Source organism: Armigeres subalbatus, chromosome 2 (assembly GCF_024139115.2).
Source record: "Armigeres subalbatus isolate Guangzhou_Male chromosome 2, GZ_Asu_2, whole genome shotgun sequence".
NCBI lineage: Eukaryota > Metazoa > Arthropoda > Insecta > Diptera > Culicidae > Armigeres > Armigeres subalbatus.
The window spans coordinates 85,797,576-85,816,881 of NC_085140.1; the positions used below are offsets into that span (position 1 = coordinate 85,797,576).

A 19,306-nucleotide genomic window follows, 5' to 3' on the forward strand; every position below is an offset into this window, starting at 1 on the left:
CGATGGCAAGTCTGCATTACCGTACCGGAATTCAAACTTGAACTTGAAAACGAAAACCCCTCAGAGTGTTCAATTGCGACGAGTTTTGGGTTTCCCGTCCATGGCACAGGGCAACGACACGCAACCAAATGTATGCCAATGTCCTCTAGACCGACCGAGTTAGCGGAGGATTCCACCCGGCCAGCAGTCAGTCAGTGGGTTGCCGTGTCACCTGCGTATGACCACACGGTGCTACCGGTATTGGTAGTCACGAATGAACCGGTAATGTGCTGGTGTCATGTCCGCGGAAGGTACGTGACGAAAATAAGAAATGTCATTTGAGGAAGGAAATCTGCAGCATGTTTGGTATAATGTTGTTTATGAGCGGTTCCATCGGAAATGACGATTTTTTTTAATTCAAAACTAGTTGACCAGTCGAACTTCATCTCGCCCAAAATTAGTTAGCACAAATTAGGTTTAACGCTTGCAATTCGATTTCGTTTGGCAGAACAAACGTCAAACCTTTTTTATTTTTTCCACATTCGAATTTTCCAAATTGGGTTCCATGTGCTTGATTAGTTCTCGAGTTATGAAGAAATTAGTTTTCATTTGTATGGCAGCGGGGAGGGGTCTCAAACCATCTCTGCATACACATTTTCACGTGAATCGGTTAAGTAGTTTCCGAGTCTATAAGGGTCAGACAGACAGAAATTCATTTTTATATAAAAAAAGAAATTATGTAGAGGAGTCTCAAAATTTTTGATCTCTATTATGGAAAATTTCTTGGAATATTCATCAAGCTGTTATTTCAGATCATTTTTTTTGGAAAATCTTCCAGACATTTTTCAGTAAATACCATAAGAAATGCTCAAGGAAATTGCACCAAGAAGCATAATTTGTTCAGGTATTCATTCAAAAATTACTAAAGGAACACATTCAGAATTTCGTCCAGAAATTCGTTCTAAAATTGCTTCCGGAATTATTTTGGATATTTTTCATGCAATCCTTCGGAGAATTGTCCGGTAATAAATCCAGACATTTCTTCTAAAATTCCTCCAAGAGTTACTTCTTAAATTCAAAGAATTGCAGTTGTTTCTTTGGAATTTTCCCCTGGAAATCGTTCGGAACCTTCTCCACGAAATATGTTTAGGAAAATTTAAAGGAATTATTCCGGAAATTCATTCAGAAATTATTTTAGGAATTCTTTTGAAAATAAATCCAGGAGTTCTACCAATGATTTTAGGAATTCGCTTATAAATCTTCGAACGAAATTCTGAATGAACTTCTGATGGAATATTCAAAAGAAATTTCTATCCAGATATCCAAAAGCAATTTTCAGCATTCTTAGATTTTTTCGAGAATTGCTCTAGGGATTTCTATAGAAAATTCAGAAATTATTTGGGAAATGAATCCAGAATTACCTTCAAATTTTTTTCTAGATATTCCTTAGAAAATTGAAAAAAGGTATTTGAAGAGTTGCTTCGAAATTTCCCTAAGGAATTCCTTCCTCCACGAAATTCTTCAGGAAAACTTCAAAAAGTTTACAATGTTCTGAAAACTCAGATGTTTAGATGTACATTATGTGGAAGATTTTGATTTGAAAAATGCATCGGAGGTAACTACTTTCCATTGATGGGACTATCAATGGGGTCTATCAAGTAGTTTCAAATGTGGCACATGCTCGTTATAGAATATAATGTGATCACAACATATGTTGCGTTATCCAAGAAATCTATAGAGTTCGGCCTTAAGGTCCACATGTGTTGCCAAATGTATATCGACTAGAGCTCGAAAAGCAGTCCATGCTCTTTGTGATTCTTAGAATATAATTTGACCACTACATATGTTTTGTGTTTCCAAAAAACCTCTGGGCCTCAGTCACAAATAAAATCCCTGGAGAAAAGCCTTAAAAAATACACACGTAGCCAAAGATGTATCGAATATTTTCAAAAGTGGTACATGCACGTTAGGATCCTTTGAATAGTATGTGATCACTACATATGTTTTGCGCTATCCAAGAAATATCTGGAGTAAGGCCTAAGTCATACAAGAAAGCAGCCTTAAGGTCTGTAGCCAAAGGTCTATCGGCCTGTTTTAAATATCGAACAAGCTATTTGTTGTTTTTTGAATAGAATGTGTTCTTATCATGTGTATTCTTATCAAATATAATCAAATATCCCTGAAATAAACCTTTAAGATTTGCACTCGTATCTCCCAGACTTCTTCCTTTCCATGCCTTACTTCAGAGATTACTTGGATAACGCAGAATAAATATAGTGATCACATACAAGGGCCACAAAGAGCATGAACTTTGAAACAAGGCGATAGAGCTTTGATTATGCATGTAGACTAGACTGGCCCAGGAAACAAAAAGTTGTCTGACTCCACGGGGCACCCTCCAGGATTGTGCCTTTGGGTGAGAAAATCAATCTCTGAAAATTTCAGCTCAATCGCTTGTTGCATAAGCTGGCGCATTTGATTTGAAGTTTGTATGGGGATTTCAGCCAAAATGTATAGGAAAATACACCTCCATCACTCTTTCGATCTGAAAATTGGTTCTGATTGCTCAATTGATCTCAGAATTACAAAAACGGCAGTTGGTATGCTACAGAACAATTTCACAGAACATTGTATGATGATTGAATGAACTTTTATTTAGGTTTTGGCTGATGCGATTCGATCAATAAATCCAAAAATATACAATTTAGCTCCTAATAAATCAGCCGAACGAACACCATCAACCATCCGGTTGCTGTCCGGCATTCTTGCAACATGTCCTGCCCATCGTACCCTTCCGGCTTTAGCTACCTTCTGGATACTGGGTTCGCCGTAGAGTTGGGCGAGCTCATGGTTCATTCTTCGCCGCCACACACCGTCTTATTGCACACCGCCAAAGATGGTCCTAAGCACCCGTCTCTCGAATACTCGGAGTGCTTGCAAGTCCTCCTCGAGCATTGTCCATGTTTCATGTCCGTAGAGGACAAACGGTCTTATAAGCGTCTTGTACATGACACATTTGGTGCGGTGGCGAATCTTTTTCGACCGCAGTTTCTTCTGGAGCCCGTAGTAGGCCCGACTTCCACAGATGATGCGCCTTCGTATTTCACGACTAACGTTGTTGTCAGCCGTTAGCAAGGATCCTAGGTAGACGAATTCCTCGACCACCTCGAAGGTATCCCCGTCTTTCGTAACACTGCTTCCCAGGCGGGCCCTGTCGCGCTTGGTTCCGCCCACAAGCATGTACTTTGTCTTTGACGCATTCACCACCAGTCCAACTTTTGTTGCTTCACGTTTCAGACGGGTGTACAGTTCTGCCATCTTTGCAAATGTTCGGCCGACAATGTCCATGTCATCCGCGAAGCAAATAAATTGACCGGATCTGTTGAAAATCGTACCCCGGCTGTTACACCCGGCTCTCCGCATGACACCTTCTAGCGCAATGTTGAACAACAGGCACGAAAGTCCATCACCTTGTCTTAGTCCCCGGCGCGATTCGAACGAACTGGAGTGTTCGCCCGAAATCTTCACACAGTTTTGCACACCATCCACCGTTGCTTTGATCAGTCTGGTAAGCTTCCCAGGGAAGCTGTTCTCGTCCATAATTTTCCATAGCTCTACGCGGTCTATACTGTCGTATGCCGCCTTGAAATCAACGAACAGATGGTGCGTTGGGACCTGGTATTCACGGCATTTTGAAGGATTTGCCGTACAGTAAAGATCTGGTTCGTTGTCGAGCGGCCGTCAACGAAGCCGGCTTGATAACTTCCCACGAACTCGTTCACTAATGGTGACAGACGACGGAAGATGATCTGGGATATCACTTTGTAGGCGGCATTAAGGATGGTGATCGCTCGAAAGTTCTCACACTCCAGTTTGTCGCCTTTCTTGTAGATGGGGCATTAGGGTGGTTCAAAAAATCGATTTTGCTCCACAGCGCTTATCTGATTCTGTATCACGTTCTGAGTGTCCTCTGAAAATTTGAGCTCATTTGGATTAAAACTGATTTAGCACAAGCCGTTTCAAGTTTGCATGCAAATTAGTATGGGGAAATTTATTTTTTCATTATACTGATAATGACGCTTCTCCATCAAGCGCAGGTTAAAAGAAAACCTATATAGCTAAAAGAAATACTCAACAGCTTTCGCTCAGTGAAAACCGCATATCAATTAATCGTTTCAATAATTAGTAATCGAATTTAATCTATACCGATGTTTTCTGGAGCTAATTGCATAACTCATCAACAGGCAACATTGCTGCTCGTGGCGCGGAAGATAGCACACACAAATTCAGGCTACTATGTTGCACTGCACATTCCAGTGATGCCCTCAAAGAAGTTTAACGATCATGACTAAAGATTCGCATCCTGTCTTAGTATCGATTACTAATTATTGGGGCGATTAATCAACATGCGGTTTTTGTTGGGTGAAAGCTGTTGAGTATTCCTTCAAGCTATGTAGGTTTTCTTTTAACCTGCGCTTAATGGGGAAGCGTTATTACCAGTATAATGAAAAAATAAATTTCCCCATACTAATTTGCATGCAAACTTGAAACGGCTTGTGCTAAATCAGTTTTAATCCAAATGAGCTCAAATTTTCAGAGAACACTCAGAACATGATAAAGCATCAGATGAGCGCTGTGGAGCAAAATCGATTTTTTGAACCACCCTAATGGGGCATATAACCCCTTCCTTCCACTCCTCCGGTAGCTGTTCGGCAGAGCATGTATCACTTTTGAAACTAGTCGATAGACCGTTGGTTACGCGTGGAGACCTTAAAGCCTTTCTCCACATATCTCTTGGATGATCCAAAGCATATACTGTGCACGCATTCTATGCTAAGTACCACAAAGAGCATGCATCACATTTGAATTTGGACGATTGACCTTCGGATATGCGGGAATACCTTAGGACTTTACTCCAGGGTGTTAAAATTTGTAAATTCGGGACCGTCACGAAATTAGGCGAGATTTCAAACGCTAGTAGCTCCTTTATCTTTCTATGGTTTTAAAAGATTTTGTTATCAATCGAATCGGTAACTCACCAGCAATTTTCTACTAAGCCCATTATAACTATTTATTGTCAAACAAATTATTTTAAAAAATAATACTTTCCGAACTCACTAAAAAACTCATAACCCACGGCGCGTGTTTGGGGGACCTTTATGACAAAAAATGAGCATCGCTGAAACTTTCACTACATGAAAATATAGCTCTTCAGCTTTCATTTCGTGACTATTTGAAAAAAATCTACAGAGGGGTCCCGATCAAATTTTTTTCTTCCCGAAACGGAACTTTTGACGTAGGACTACGTCTGTCTTTTCTATATTGGGGTACACTTTACGATTGTAAAAATCGGGGACCGTCACGAAAATATGATTGACTTATAAAAATATGATAACAAATATGATACATATGATAAAAAGTTTAGAAATAGGTAAACCAACCAATCACGTACATGCATCACAAGCACAGACATCAAAATCAAGCAACTTGTGGGTTTGGATCTAATCCTCAGTTTGAACAAGATTTGACGCAGAGTGGACGCATCAAAGCGATCGTAGCGGAGCGGACACAGCATCACGACGGCACTGGTCATATTTTCAACGGAAATCCATCGCATGGTGGTGGTCGTCGGTGTGTTGCTGCAAATCATTCAACCTCAACGAACCAGCACTTTATATGAAGAAAGGGTTGGCTACAAAAATAGCACTGTTGTGATCCTGCGCGGCTCGTGGCGATGCTGAAAATTGATTACAAGTTGTGGTGTCAATTAGTTGTTGGAAAGGCGCATTGGGGAAAGAAAATTGGTTCTTCTCAGGACCAGCGTTTTCTGAAAAAAGGATTAATTGCGAAAATGGACTGTTTCGGTGGCATCCGAGTATGGCTTGGAAGCTTAGTTTCTGTTAGTGATTCCTTCCATTCAAATTTACGGGCTTAATTAATTGAATACTGCTGCTTTCCAGCGTGCGAGCCATTTTGATCGGGATTCCGCAAAGAGCGGTTTAACAATTTATAAGGCGGTGGCAACTATATTGCCATCAACAAATTATATGCTTTTCTGTTTTTTTTTAACAAGAACTCAACTTATTATTTCCCATGTAGTGGCTATATTTGCTACTTAGTAACCCTTCAGATGAATTTGAGCCATGAAAAATTTTAATGTCAATTTGAGAACGGTTTTTTACGAACAGATCGTAAGTTTCTAGTAGAAAAAGATTTTTCAGTTAAAATTCGTTTAAAAACCCAAATTAATCCACCTAGCAGTGACGATGCCTTTCTCGATAAAATCAAGATATACTAAAGGTGGTAACTTCGTTTTTTTCAATTCCTATCTACCAAAAATGTTGGCAATTTTGTTTTTCTGTAAAATAAGCATAATATATAATGTTATAATCAAGTTATGACGATCGTGAAATTTTCTTTCATCCATTTTTGACAGAGAAATTTTATTTATTTATTTATTACTTGTCTTCGAACTAATCGTACAGACAGATACTACTAACTAATTATATTATACTTTTAAACACACACTTGGTCATATTATAATTAAAATAAACATACACTTCATTAAAACGTCGACAACAAATATCAAACGGGTTATTTTGTCCAAAAACGGTGCGGTGTGCTGGAAGACGTAGGAAATCTGTACGGCGGGTTGATCTCGCTGGAACGTTGATGTTGACATTACTCAGCAGCGTCTGACAGTCAATGTTATGAGACAGGATGTCGAACACGAACAACCGTTGAAGAAGGATTCTCCTGCTGGCTAGAGATGACAGATGAATTAATCTACAGCGATGCTCATATTGTGGAAGGCGGACGGGGTCATTCCACGGGAGTCGACGAAGCGCAAATCGAATGAAATTTCGTTGAATTCGCTCGATCCGATTACTCTGCACCACATGATATGGAGCCCACACGAGGACAGCGTATTCCAGTGTACTGCGGACCAGGGCACAGTAGAGAGATTTCAAGCAGTATATATCTTCAAACTCCTGAGCGTTTCGTTTTATAAATCCAAGCATTGCATACGCCTTGGCGGTTGTTGTAGTTATGTGCAAATTGAAGTTGAGCCTAGAATCTAGCTGGACGCCAAGATCCTTGACGGTGCTGACTCTTGTGATACTGGCGGCAGACATATTATAATCGAAGACAGACGGACTTCTCGATCTACTGAACGATATCACATTGCATTTTTTAACGTTGATTTCCATTCCATTTAGCGTGCACCAGTTTACCAATGCGTCGACGTCAGCTTGGAGAGCACAGCATTCTACCAATGATGACACAACTCGAAAGAATTTCAAGTCATCAGCGAACATCACTTTCGGGGATTTAATTGTGGTGCAAAGATCATTTACAAAAAGCACAAATAGGAGGGGACCTAGGTGACTTCCTTGTGGAACGCCGGAAGAGATAGCGAAGGAATCCGACCAGGTTCTGTTAATGCGCACGTACGCTTTACGCTCAACTAGGTAGGAATATATCCAACGAGTCAGCCAGGTGGGTAGGCCCATTCTGTCCAATTTAGCAACAGCCAATAAATGCGGCACTCGATCAAACGCTTTGGTGAAGTCAATATAAATGGCGTCGACTTGCTGCCGATTCTCGAGGGTATTGACCAAAGAAGAAAGGAATGACATGAGATTGGTCGTGGTAGATCTTTTTTTCACAAAGCCATGTTGATGTTCAGAAATGATATGATGTATCTTCGGGTAAAGCGCGTCGTAGACCAGGCTCTCGAAAACTTTTGAAAAGCAATAAAGGATCGATATACTCCGAAAGTTTTCCACATTGTGAATGCTACCAGATTTGTGCAGAGGGGTGATAGCAGCGCTTTTCCAAATGCACGGGAACGTACCTTCCGACATTGACAGATTGTAGAGCATGAAGATGAGACCGCTCAGCGAGGCAGCGCAGTTTTGAATAAAAAATAGTGAAAGTCGATCAGGTCCGATGCTTTTAGAGTTGTCCATCTGTTGAAGCTTTCTCAGCACATCACCTGTTGAAAAACTGAATAGCGAAACGTTGAGGTCATGACGCGGCAAACTGTCCAAGTACGCTTCAGACGAAGGTGATCGGTTTTCTCTTAACACGCACCGAAAGAAAGACGAGAACAAATTTGCTGAATCGAGTGACGTTTCAGCTGGAACTCCATTGTAGCAGACACGCTGAGGAATTCCATTAATCTGCTTCCGGCTCCTAACAAATGACCAAAAAGTGCTAGGATCGTCCTTGATGTTCTCGGTTCGACGAATGTAGCAGCTAAAGCATTGCGCGCGCAAAGAGTTATATTCGCCCTCTAAGTCACGTAGCTCAACTTTATGCTGTTCCGATTTCGACCGAAAATATCGTTTCCGAGCTTTGCGCAAACGATTCCGAAGACGTTGCAGTTCGTTGTTCCGCCAGGGTTGTTTCGTCATTTTTTGTCGGAAACGTTTCAATGGAACAGCATCACGAAGAATCATGTATTGTTATTTGTAACACATATGGATATAATTTTGTTATGACTAACTGGACGGGTTGGTATATAACATCATGGGTCTCCAAGACTTCTAGGGTTAAAAATGAAATCTCGCTTAACTTTTCAAAAGGACCTAAGTAACATTTTTTTCATGAATTAATTTGAGTACTGCCATCAAAAGCTTTCATGTTGTTCTGTTGATTGCGCTATTCAAATTAATTCATGAAAAAAAATGTTACTTAGGTCCTTTTGAAAAGTTAAGCGAGAAATGTACACGAACATTTTGAAAATTAAGCCAATAATTCTCAAGGCCGACTAGAATATGACGTCAAATACATTTAAGATTATTCAACCAACGACACCCCCACCCCCTTCGCCAAGACCCCGATACAATTTTTGAACGATTCCTAAATATAAATAGAAGACTAACAAAACCGCATACAAAATATAATATGGAAATAAGAACGAAAACTATATTCAAATTTGCCCTTGAAATCACCCAAACTTCACCATAACTCCACACCACCCAATACAAACAGCATTTTGAAGTATCAATGAAACCCCTCTTTTTCCCCTTCCAATGTATGACACAAAACAAACGCAAAACTCAGACCGCATCGTGCTTTCGTGCTGTGCGGTTCTTTCTCTCTTTGCGGAAGGAAGTTTTTAATACTACCCGAAGCTATTTTAATTTCAACGGTGCTTGTTAGCGCTATTTGTACCCACTGATCCCGTTACGATCTTTGCAAGGACCCGTGCCTTCGTTTTACGTTGGACCCGTTTGCGGAAGTAAAATTCCGACAAGCGGTGGTAATCCTGCAGGGACACCGTTCTGGGAAAAAACCTCTTAGAAGGTCACGTCTCCACGCTCAGCCATGAGCATTAACAAGAGGAAGGGGGAGTCTCTGAATTCTCCACTTCCTTCAAAGAATCAAGGTTTCAAGACCGTCCTGCCCAAGCGCGGAAAAAATAGAAGGAAGCTGGAGACTTCAGATATTCCTTCTAAATCTAATGTTGACATTGTTTCTTCTCCTATCGAACTGAGCAATCAGTTCGATTTGATTAATGATGAAATTGAGCAAATCGAATCTACCTTTAGCCCAGGTGATTCGGCTGTTGCCGAGTTTTCTGGCTTTCGGAACGAAATCTTAAGTAACCTTCAGGGGATCAAGGTTTCATTTCAGATTGCTAGGAAGGGTGACTGCCGCGTTTTGCCGGGATCCTCTGACGATCGCAAACGTCTTCTTCAGTATTTAACTGAGAAGCGCCATAAATTCTTCACATACGACGACAAAACTGAGCGATTGTTCAAAGTCGTCTTGAAAGGTCTCCCAGTGATGACAAATCACTGGATGAGATTAAAATTGAAATTTCTCAATTACTTGGATTTTCACCAGTCCAAGTAATTAAGATGAAAAGAAATCCCACTCTGGTACTTCCCAGAGGGCATTTCTCAAGAATTTTATTTAGTTCATTTTAACAAAAGTGAACTAAATAATATGAAAAAGTTGGAAAAGGCCTGTATTATGTCTCATGTCCGTGTTACATGGGAACATTTCCGCAGGCCTGGGGAAATTCAAAACCCCACCCAGTGCCGTAAGTGCCAAAAGTGGGGTCATGGAACCAAACATTGTCACATGGATGCTAAATGCATGGTTTGTGGTGGAATCTCTCACGCCAAGGACGCATGTCCTGTGAGAGAAGATTCCAATAAATTTAAGTGCGCAAATTGTGGGGGCAATCATAAATCCAATTTCTGGGAATGCCCTTCACGCAAAAAAGTTTTGAATTCCCGTGCCAAATTGATGACGGGAAATTCCAATCGGATCCCAGATTCGACGGGTAGAAATTTTTCAAACGCTCAACCGGTTACCGGTCGAGCAATTCATACCCACCACATTTCACAAACAAATTTTGCCGCTCGTCAACGGGTAGCAAGCACTTCAGTAAATTCCAATTTTTCCAATGTAGGGGAGAACGGTTCAAAATGCACCCCTTAAGCTTTTTCGATGATTTCGCCCATATAAACAAAAATACCCAACCATTTCAACGTATAGGTGCAAAATTTACAAACCCAGCTACATTTCACAATGATCTCCTATTCAAAACAATAACGTTTTCATGACTTTCTAACGCATTTAAAAAATGTTTTAAAAATAGGCCTGGGGCAAAACGCCCGAATGGTGGTCTAAAATGACTCAATTGCATGTAAAATGATGGTGAACGCATGGTTGTTTGTTATTTCTTAATGGATTGAACTACAATCTTACGGATATGGTGGAAGAATAGCAAATCGGTGAATTTGAGTGAATATGAAGGGATTTTGCTAATTTTTTCCAATGGAGCTCAATGATGGATAACTAATTATGAATTGTAATAGTAATATTCGTTCATAAATGTACTACAATAGATTATATGAGTGATTTTATGAGTGAGGCCATTTTGCCCCAGGGGTGCATTTTGGACCATTCTCCCCTACCTACGTATGCAAACATCGCTGCTGGTAGACAAAATTTCTCTTCTCAAAATGAGGTTTATACCCATGTCCCAACGGAAAATAACGGTCATGTTGCCGATTCAGGTAGCATAACTGCTTCCGATTTTGATTTTTTAACTGAACAATTGCATCACATGATTGATGCAATGTTCAAAGCAAATACCATTCCTGAAGCTGTTCAGGTTGGTATAAAGTACACACAAAAAATTGTTATCGGACTCCGTTTCAATGGATCCAAATAATTGTGTGAAAGTTCTAAATTGGAATGCCCGCTCTCTAAAGGGTAAGGAAGATGAATTATTCAACTTCCTAACAGTTCATAATATGCATTAGGGTGGCTCAAATTAGTATGGGAAAAACTTTTTTCAATTTTTTGATGGGCCGCCCTCTTATTCGGTTCTATTTGATGCCCTGATGCTCTGGACAAAATTTCAGCCAAATCGGTCAACGTTTGGGCGGTGCTAAACTCGTTGGAAGTTTATATGTAAAAATGTATGCAGAAACATCCAAAAACAGTGAATTGCAGTTGGACGGCATAACTTACGATGAAGAACTATGATACTCATTCAGATCTTGAAGAATTTAATACAGAATGTTATGCTGAAAACCGCGAGAAGAACCGAATAAGAGGGCGGCCCATCAAAAAATTTGAAAAAGTGTTTTTTGAGCCACCTTAATATGCATATTGCCATTATAACAGAAACTTATTTAAAACCAGGACTCTCCATTAAAAGAGATCCAAATTATTTTATTTACCGAAATGATCGTCTTGACAGCGGCTGTGGTGAGGTCGCCATTGTCATTAATAGACGTATGAAACATAAATTATTTTCTTCTTTCGAAACCAAAGTTTCTGTTGAAACAAATTTTGGCATTGGGCAGCAAAAGAATTTGTTGAAAGCTGATCTTCAAATTCTGACTCGCAACAAATCAAAATTCTTCGTAATTGGTAGCTTCAATGCCAAACACCGTTCATGGAATAATGCTCAAAGCAATTCCAATGGTTAAATTTTATTTGAAGATTGTTCTGCGGGATATTATACTATTCAATATCCCAATGGACCAACTTGTTTTTCTTCCAGTCGAAATCCTTCTACAATTGATTTAGTTTTAACGGATTCAAGTCAGCTGTGTGGCCAATTAGTAACTCATGCTGACTTTGACTCTGATCACCTTCCTGTGACGTTTGAAATCTCACAAGAAGCCATTTATAATCCAATCAGCACTACAAAACGTATATCGATAGGAATTTTGATGTTGATATTCCTCTCGAAACCAAAAGTGATATTGATAATGCTCTCGTATCCTTGACAAATATAATTGTCGAAGCCAGAGGCATTGCATTTCCTAAATGTGAAATTAAATTCAACTCCATTATTATTGACGACGATTTTCAGCTACTGATCTGTCTTAAAAACGTGAGGCGAAGGCAATACCAAAGAACTCGCGATCCCGCGTTGAAAGTTATTTGGCGAGATTTGCAAAATGTAATTAAAAAACGTTACGCTATTCTGAGAAATACCAACTTTGAGAATAATGTCTTGAAGTTGGATCCCAGATCGAAACCCTTTGGAAATTAACAAAAATTCTTAAAAACCTCAAAAGCCAATTCCAGCGCTTAAAGAGGGAAATAAAATTTTATTAACAAATGGCAAAAAGGCTCAAAAACTTGCTCAGCAGTTCGAGAGTGCCCATAATTTTAGTCTAGGTCTCACTAGTCCAATTGAGGATCAGGTTACACGGAGCTTCGAAGACATTTTCAACCAAGAGAATGTTTTTGACCCTTCGTTGGGAACTAATTTGGATGAAGTGAGATCTATTACTAGAAAATTTAAAAATATGAAAGCCCCGGATGATGATGGTATTTTCTACATACTTATCAAAAAACTTCCTGAGAGCTCTTTATCCTTTTTGGTTAGTTTATTTAACAAATGTTTTCAATTGGCATACTTTCCAGATAAATGGAAAAACGCCAAAGTTATTCCAATTTTGAAGCCGGACAAAAATCCAGCTGAGGCTTCTAGTTATCGCCCAATCAGTTTGCTTCCTTCAATAAGCAAACTGTTTGAAAAGATTATTTTAAATAGAATGATGGTTCATATTAATGACAATTATATTTTTGCTGACGAGCAATTTGGTTTTCGCTATGGGCATTCAACCACTCATCAGTTATTAAGAGTAACGAATTTAATTCGGCTCAAAAAATCTGAAGGATATTCGACTGGAGTTGCTCTTCTTGATATAGAGAAAGCATTTGACAGTGTTTGGCATGAAGGTTTGATTGTAAAATTGATGAATTTTAATTTTCCTCTGTACATCATTAAACTGATCCAAAATTATTTATCAGATCGCTCACTGCAGGTAAACTATCAGAATTCTAAATCTGATAGATTACCTGTAAGGGCTGGTGTCCCCCAAGGCAGCATACTGGGGCCCATCCCGAGCAGCACAAGTCAGACAAAAATGGTTGCAGCAACTTGATTGCGACTAAATCTGGTCATATATGAATTACAGTAACCTATGTGAAACATGTGTGCTGCTAGGGATATTGTATAACATTTTTACTTCTGACTTACCTGATTTATCACCAGGGTGTCAAAAATCTTTGTTTGCAGATGACACGGGGCTCTCAGCCAAAGGGCGAAGCCTTCGTGTCATTTGTAGTAGATTGCAAAAAAGTTTGGATATTTTCTCCACTTACTTGCAAAAATGGAAAATTTCCCCGAATGCTTCCAAAACTCAGCTTATAATTTTCCCACATAAGCCGAGAGCTTCTTATTTGAAACCTTCTAGCAGACATATTGTCACTATGAATGGGGTTCCAATTAATTGGTCTAGCGAAGCTAAATATTTAGGACTTCTGCTAGATCAAAAATTAACTTTTAAAAATCACATTGAAGGCCAAAGCCAAATGTAACAAATATATTAAGTGTCTATATCCACTTATAAACAGAAAATCAAAACTTTGTCTTAAGAACAAACTTTTGATTTACAAACAAATTTTCAGACCTGTCATGTTGTATGCTGTGCCAATATGGACTAGTTGCTGCAATACCAGAAAGAAGGCACTTCATAGGATTTAAAAATAAAATTTTGAAAATGATTCTGAAGTGTTGCCTCCGTGGTATAGTACCAATGAACTTCATAGAATTTCTAATATTGAGACATTGCAACAAATGTCCAACAAAATAATTTCCCAATTTATACAAAAATCGTTGCAATCTTCTATTGCAACGATTAACTCCTTGTACCCTTAGTATAGAATAGGTTAAGTTTAGTTTAAGTTGAAAAAATTGAAATTCCTACATGGTTCAATTCAACCAGAGGAAAAATTGAAATGTATTAATAATAACTAAAAATATGACATAGCAAATAAGGATGATAGTGTTAAGAAAACACGGAACACCTAGTCTAAGAGATGAATGCATGTATTAGATAATTAGCAAATAAAATTAGTTAAAAACAAAAACATATCATGTAAAGACATTCAATTCTAAGGACCGCGCACAGCAAGTTGTATATTTTAAACTGGTTGATAGACTTTTGTTACGCGTGTAGACTCCAAGGCATTACATATATACTTCAAGGATTTCTCGCTTAACTTTTCAGAAGCACCTAAGTAACATTTTTTCATGAATTAATTTGAGTACTGCCATCGAAAGCTTTCATGTTTTTCTGTTGATTGCGCTATTCAAATTAATTCATGAAAAAAATGACACTTAGGTCCTTTTGAAAAGTTAAGCGAGATTTCATGAATTACAAAAGACAAAAAGCTGTAAATCTCTGCAGCGGACAAAAAGTATATAAGTTCTTTTCTCCAAAATGGTCAAAATTATTAAAATAGGTTTAAAACTGTTAAAACCATTCACGGCTGTTGTTTGTTGGCCGTGTAAGGGTTAAATTTGGTTTACAATGTGTTTAACTGCTTTCGCCTATCGGCCTACATGGAATAAAATTGATGTCAGGGCTAAAAATTCATTTTTTGTTACAACCCAGTTTTGATAATTAATAAAAATTTGATAAGAAAATTATTTTGAGCTTTTTAGTGGAATGTCTTCACTTGTCATAAGACGAGTTAATACAATCCCATTGAATTCCACCACTTAATTGTATCTTGACAGATACGAAGTCGAGTCAAGTACGAGACACTGAAGACGGCCTTACTGTTGAGGTCGAAATACGTATCTGTCAAGATACAATTAAGTGGTGGAATTCAATGGGATTGTATTAACTCGTCTTATGACAAGTGAATAAAAATTTCCCAAATTTGCGTTATATCGGAAAGAACAAATTTTCAACAAACAAAAGAATCCTGATTTGAAACTTAACATATGAATACAGGAATGCAGAGTAAAACAAAACAATACCTTCATGAGCTTTGGAATAGAAACACTTTGAAACTTTATAACTTATTTTCGGTACAGTCCTTAATTGAGAATTACAAAAATAATCAAAATTACCCTTCTAAAGGCGTTCTTGGACGTTAGAGGTTAAATATTTAGATAAATAGTTCACAACAAGATTTCTATTTGGATTCGTTTTTTGTTGTTGAATAATTTGATCACTTGAGCTCGAACTTTTGATCCACTTATTCCCCCTAACGTTGGAGAGAAGCTGATCAACCTGGAATTTATTTCCACACAAAAAAGACCTGATTCGTTTTTTTTGTTAAAGTTTACCAATCTACCGTCAACATTTTTATTGAAAATAGGTTCTTTACTCAGTAGCTGGCGATAAACCAGTTATATGAGAAGAGGAGATTAAATTATTCCATTGAGCGAGTCAAGCGAGATTTTTTTTTGTTCATCGGGTTTATTTTAATTAGCAATAAAATGATCAGCGGTCTACTTACCTCGAGCCGTTGTCGAGTTGAGTGTTTCGGTACTGCGGTTCAAGACAAGAAGAGAGATACTTCTGATAAATAACATCCGCAGCTAATGATGATTAGCACCACAGCATGGACATGATGCTGCGTTATTGCATCCTTTTTAGTTTGATATCAATTCTTTAGTTTAACTGAAAATTACTTTAAACTGAACAAAATGCAAGCAAAATATATCAAGTTTTATCGGATCTTGTTGGAAATTGAAGGAATAAATTTGCAGAGGAATTTCTAATGTTACCTACTATGTAAGACTCTCTTTTTGATCCATAACTACAAGGTAACTGATATTCATAGAACAAATTATACAACAAACTGCATTGATTAATTATTGGTATCAAGCTTTATAAGCACATAACATGATACATATGTCCAAACACGGAGACACAATTTACTATTGTTCCCTTTTTTCACTTTATATACTAACACAATTTTTTCACTGCATTTCCTGAAAAGACGTCCTCAAAATCATAAATCAACAATTCATCCTCAAACACTGCACTTAACATCGTATTTCGTCTGAGATATTTTCATCACTTTTCATACCATGCTTTTTCTGACACACATTAATAATCCACCCTTCAGCTGGGGTCCATCGAACCGTGAAACACAACGCCGTCAGCCTTTGAGCCTCATTCATGTGACGGGTAATTTCTTTAATCGATTACAAATCGCGACAGCGAAAACACCCGCCGATTCATGGCACTAAACCTCAAACCTTAGAAACACCGCCCGACGTGGAATGAAAGCAAATCAAATATCAGTAATGTTGAAAGGTGCAATTAGAAGGCTCGCACGCGCGCGCTCATTCAGTTGATTCGATAGGTGCCACACCGGCTTGTCCACAACACAGCGGTAAATTAGGGTACCTTTTCCACGCGAACCGGTCGTTTAGAATTCGAACGCATCGATTATTAGAAGGCAATCAAAGAAACATCAAAACAAAACCAGACCTCTTTCTAAGCGCCCGCTTTCCGATGTTTATTCATGCTGTCACTGAATGCTACTGTTGCTGGCCGCGCGCGTCGCGATGCGCCGAAGAATGAAAGCATCAAGTGGATCCAAAATGTGCGCGCCGTTGTGGTTCAAGTGGGCTTAGTACAATGAGTACAATATAATTGAAGACACTCACGTCCAACAGCAATTACAAAAACAAGCAACCAGCCAATGGGGCACGCATCGCTCGTGGAAACCGAAGTCCTGCTAAGACTCGGTTCGGCCTTTTGGACGAGTTACCCGCCGAGTGTGATTGTGGGGGCGAGTGGACCGATGGTCGGTTGGCTTGTTGCCGGTAGCGATGATGGTGATGGGGTGCGATGGAAGTGGCCGCCGAACTTCTCAGCTGTCTACGGCGATGGTGGGGTGCCACACAATGTGGGATCAAAAAAGATGATGGATACGGTTGATCTCGTGGTTTATTATTCTACGAAAATGCTCGTTTACAGAAAATTGGTGTGAAGATCATAGCTCCTATAGCTTATAATACATTTCAACTGTAGATCCAATCGATAATATGCAAACATGTAGTTTGAAAATTAAATGCATGATTCTTTTAGTATCGACTGGTAACTATTTACATATCTAAAATGGAGTTGAAATTAGTAATTGAAAGGAGGATGACACTGATTCAAATGCCGTTAAAAAAGATTTTTTTTTTTAATTTTCGTCTTGAAAATGATAAAGAAATGATGTCTGCAGCATATCCTGATCGTGAGCGCAAAGAAGCACGCTAACTTTCACCTACTCAGTGACTGAGTAAAATTGTATCTCTCTCTCTTTCTATCCCACGGAAATTTTACTCAGTTTCCGTTAAAAGCAGGACAACTCAAAACTATGAGTAATCCTGCTTTTGACGGAAATTGAGTAAAATATCCGTGGAAAGAAAAGAGATGGCAATACAATTTTACTCAGTCATTGAGTAGGTGAAAGTTAGAGTGAGGAATAAATGTCCCTGCTGGAGGCCAGTATGGTGTCAAAACGAAAGATTCATCTTCTTACTGAGGAGAAGGAGTAAGATTATCGTCGAGTCTGATAGGGATCCTGCCCAGTGATTTGCCAATGAGTTGTTCTGGTTGTGGTTGCGCTAAAGTGTACCACTACAAGTGCACATCCATGACCAAACCATTGGCAAAGCTGGTCACGGAGAATGATAATGTTGTGTTTAAGGTGAAGGTGGGTTGAGTACCAAAGCAAAGATTTGAAAGTGTTGGTACAATAAAAACCGTCATATACGGTAGTAGTATTGGTGTCGTATTTATGAAAAAACAAAGAATATTAGTAGGGTGGTTCAAAAAAACGACTTTGCTCAATCGATTCCGTCCCATGCTCCGAGTGTCCTCCAAAAGCCGATTTTAACAAAAACCGATTGAGCACAAGCCGGTTAAAGTTTGTATGAAAACTAGTATGGGAAACTAAACCTTTCATTACACTGGCTACAGTGCCTCTCCTCACAACGCTGGCGAAAAGAGAACCTACATAGCTGAATGAAAATCGCGGTGCGTGCACCTTGGGAAAGATCCATTGATTGTAACGCAAAAATAGCATTTTATACCCCGCTCACTCCCATGTCATACTTTTTGTATGAAGTATCTGCTTCCGATGTGATAGATATCACAGACAAATTATGGCTATTTTGTTGAATTACACGTTTCACTGACGCTTTCTGAGAAGCCTAATTATCATGCTAATGATTCGCAATCTCGATTAGAATCGACTCCCAACTATCGGAACGACAATTCAATATGCATTGTCTATGGAATCAAAGCTCTTGAATATTTCATCCAGTCATATGGTCTACCCCCTCGCCAGGGCCCAATTGACGAAGCTCCACAATCAGAATAATGTAAAATTCAACCTCGTCATAACAACTCTTATACAAACCTGAAACGACCTGTGCACGGAAAGCCCCTATTCAAACCAGCCCAAACCATCGGAAGACACCCAGAATATGAAACATATTCGACTGAGCTTGACGGAGCAAAATAATTTTTGAGCCACCCTACACAGCAAAAACAGTTGTTGAATATTACATTCGAAACAGATGCACATAGACTATTCCGTCATAGCTGTGATATTACACTCTTTCGATGTACACGTTAATTCTCGACAGCCCTTACAAGAACGACGTAAATGATTTCGATGTAATAAATAAGATGATGTAATCGAGACGATGTAAATGAATATGATGTAAAACCGGACAAAATGTTTATTTTCAAAAGGTGGAATTTTCGGTTTCTTATTTTTCATTAATGAATTTGCATCTAAATGATATTTTACTTTATTGTTATCATTTTCTATTACACACATGAAATTTGTATCACACCGAGGAGAATAGTTCGCCGCCTGAAATCCTAACGTGAGAATCGTTATCCTGATCGGTCCATCCGCAGCTAGAACCGCACCTCTTGTAATGGTCAATATTCAGGAGTAGCGAGTCATCCTGAAATGGCATGGCGGAGAGTTGGCGGCTTCTCTCGAAATTTTCTGG

The 19,306-nt window shown here is 38.9% G+C and overlaps 1 protein-coding gene across 2 annotated transcripts in view; it reads right to left on the reverse strand.

The window, feature by feature from the left end:
• LOC134209689 (uncharacterized) overlaps nucleotides 1-15,929 on the reverse strand; it is a 348,850-nt gene extending 332,921 nt beyond the window's left edge. The window contains exon 1 of one of the 2 annotated variants that reach the window (XM_062685700.1): nucleotides 15,790-15,929. The gene's annotated coding sequence lies outside the window, so the exon portion shown is untranslated. The remainder of the gene's footprint in view (nucleotides 1-15,789) is intronic. The other variant, XM_062685698.1, reaches the window with a different exon arrangement.
• Between the last annotated feature and the right edge of the window lie 3,377 nt (nucleotides 15,930-19,306).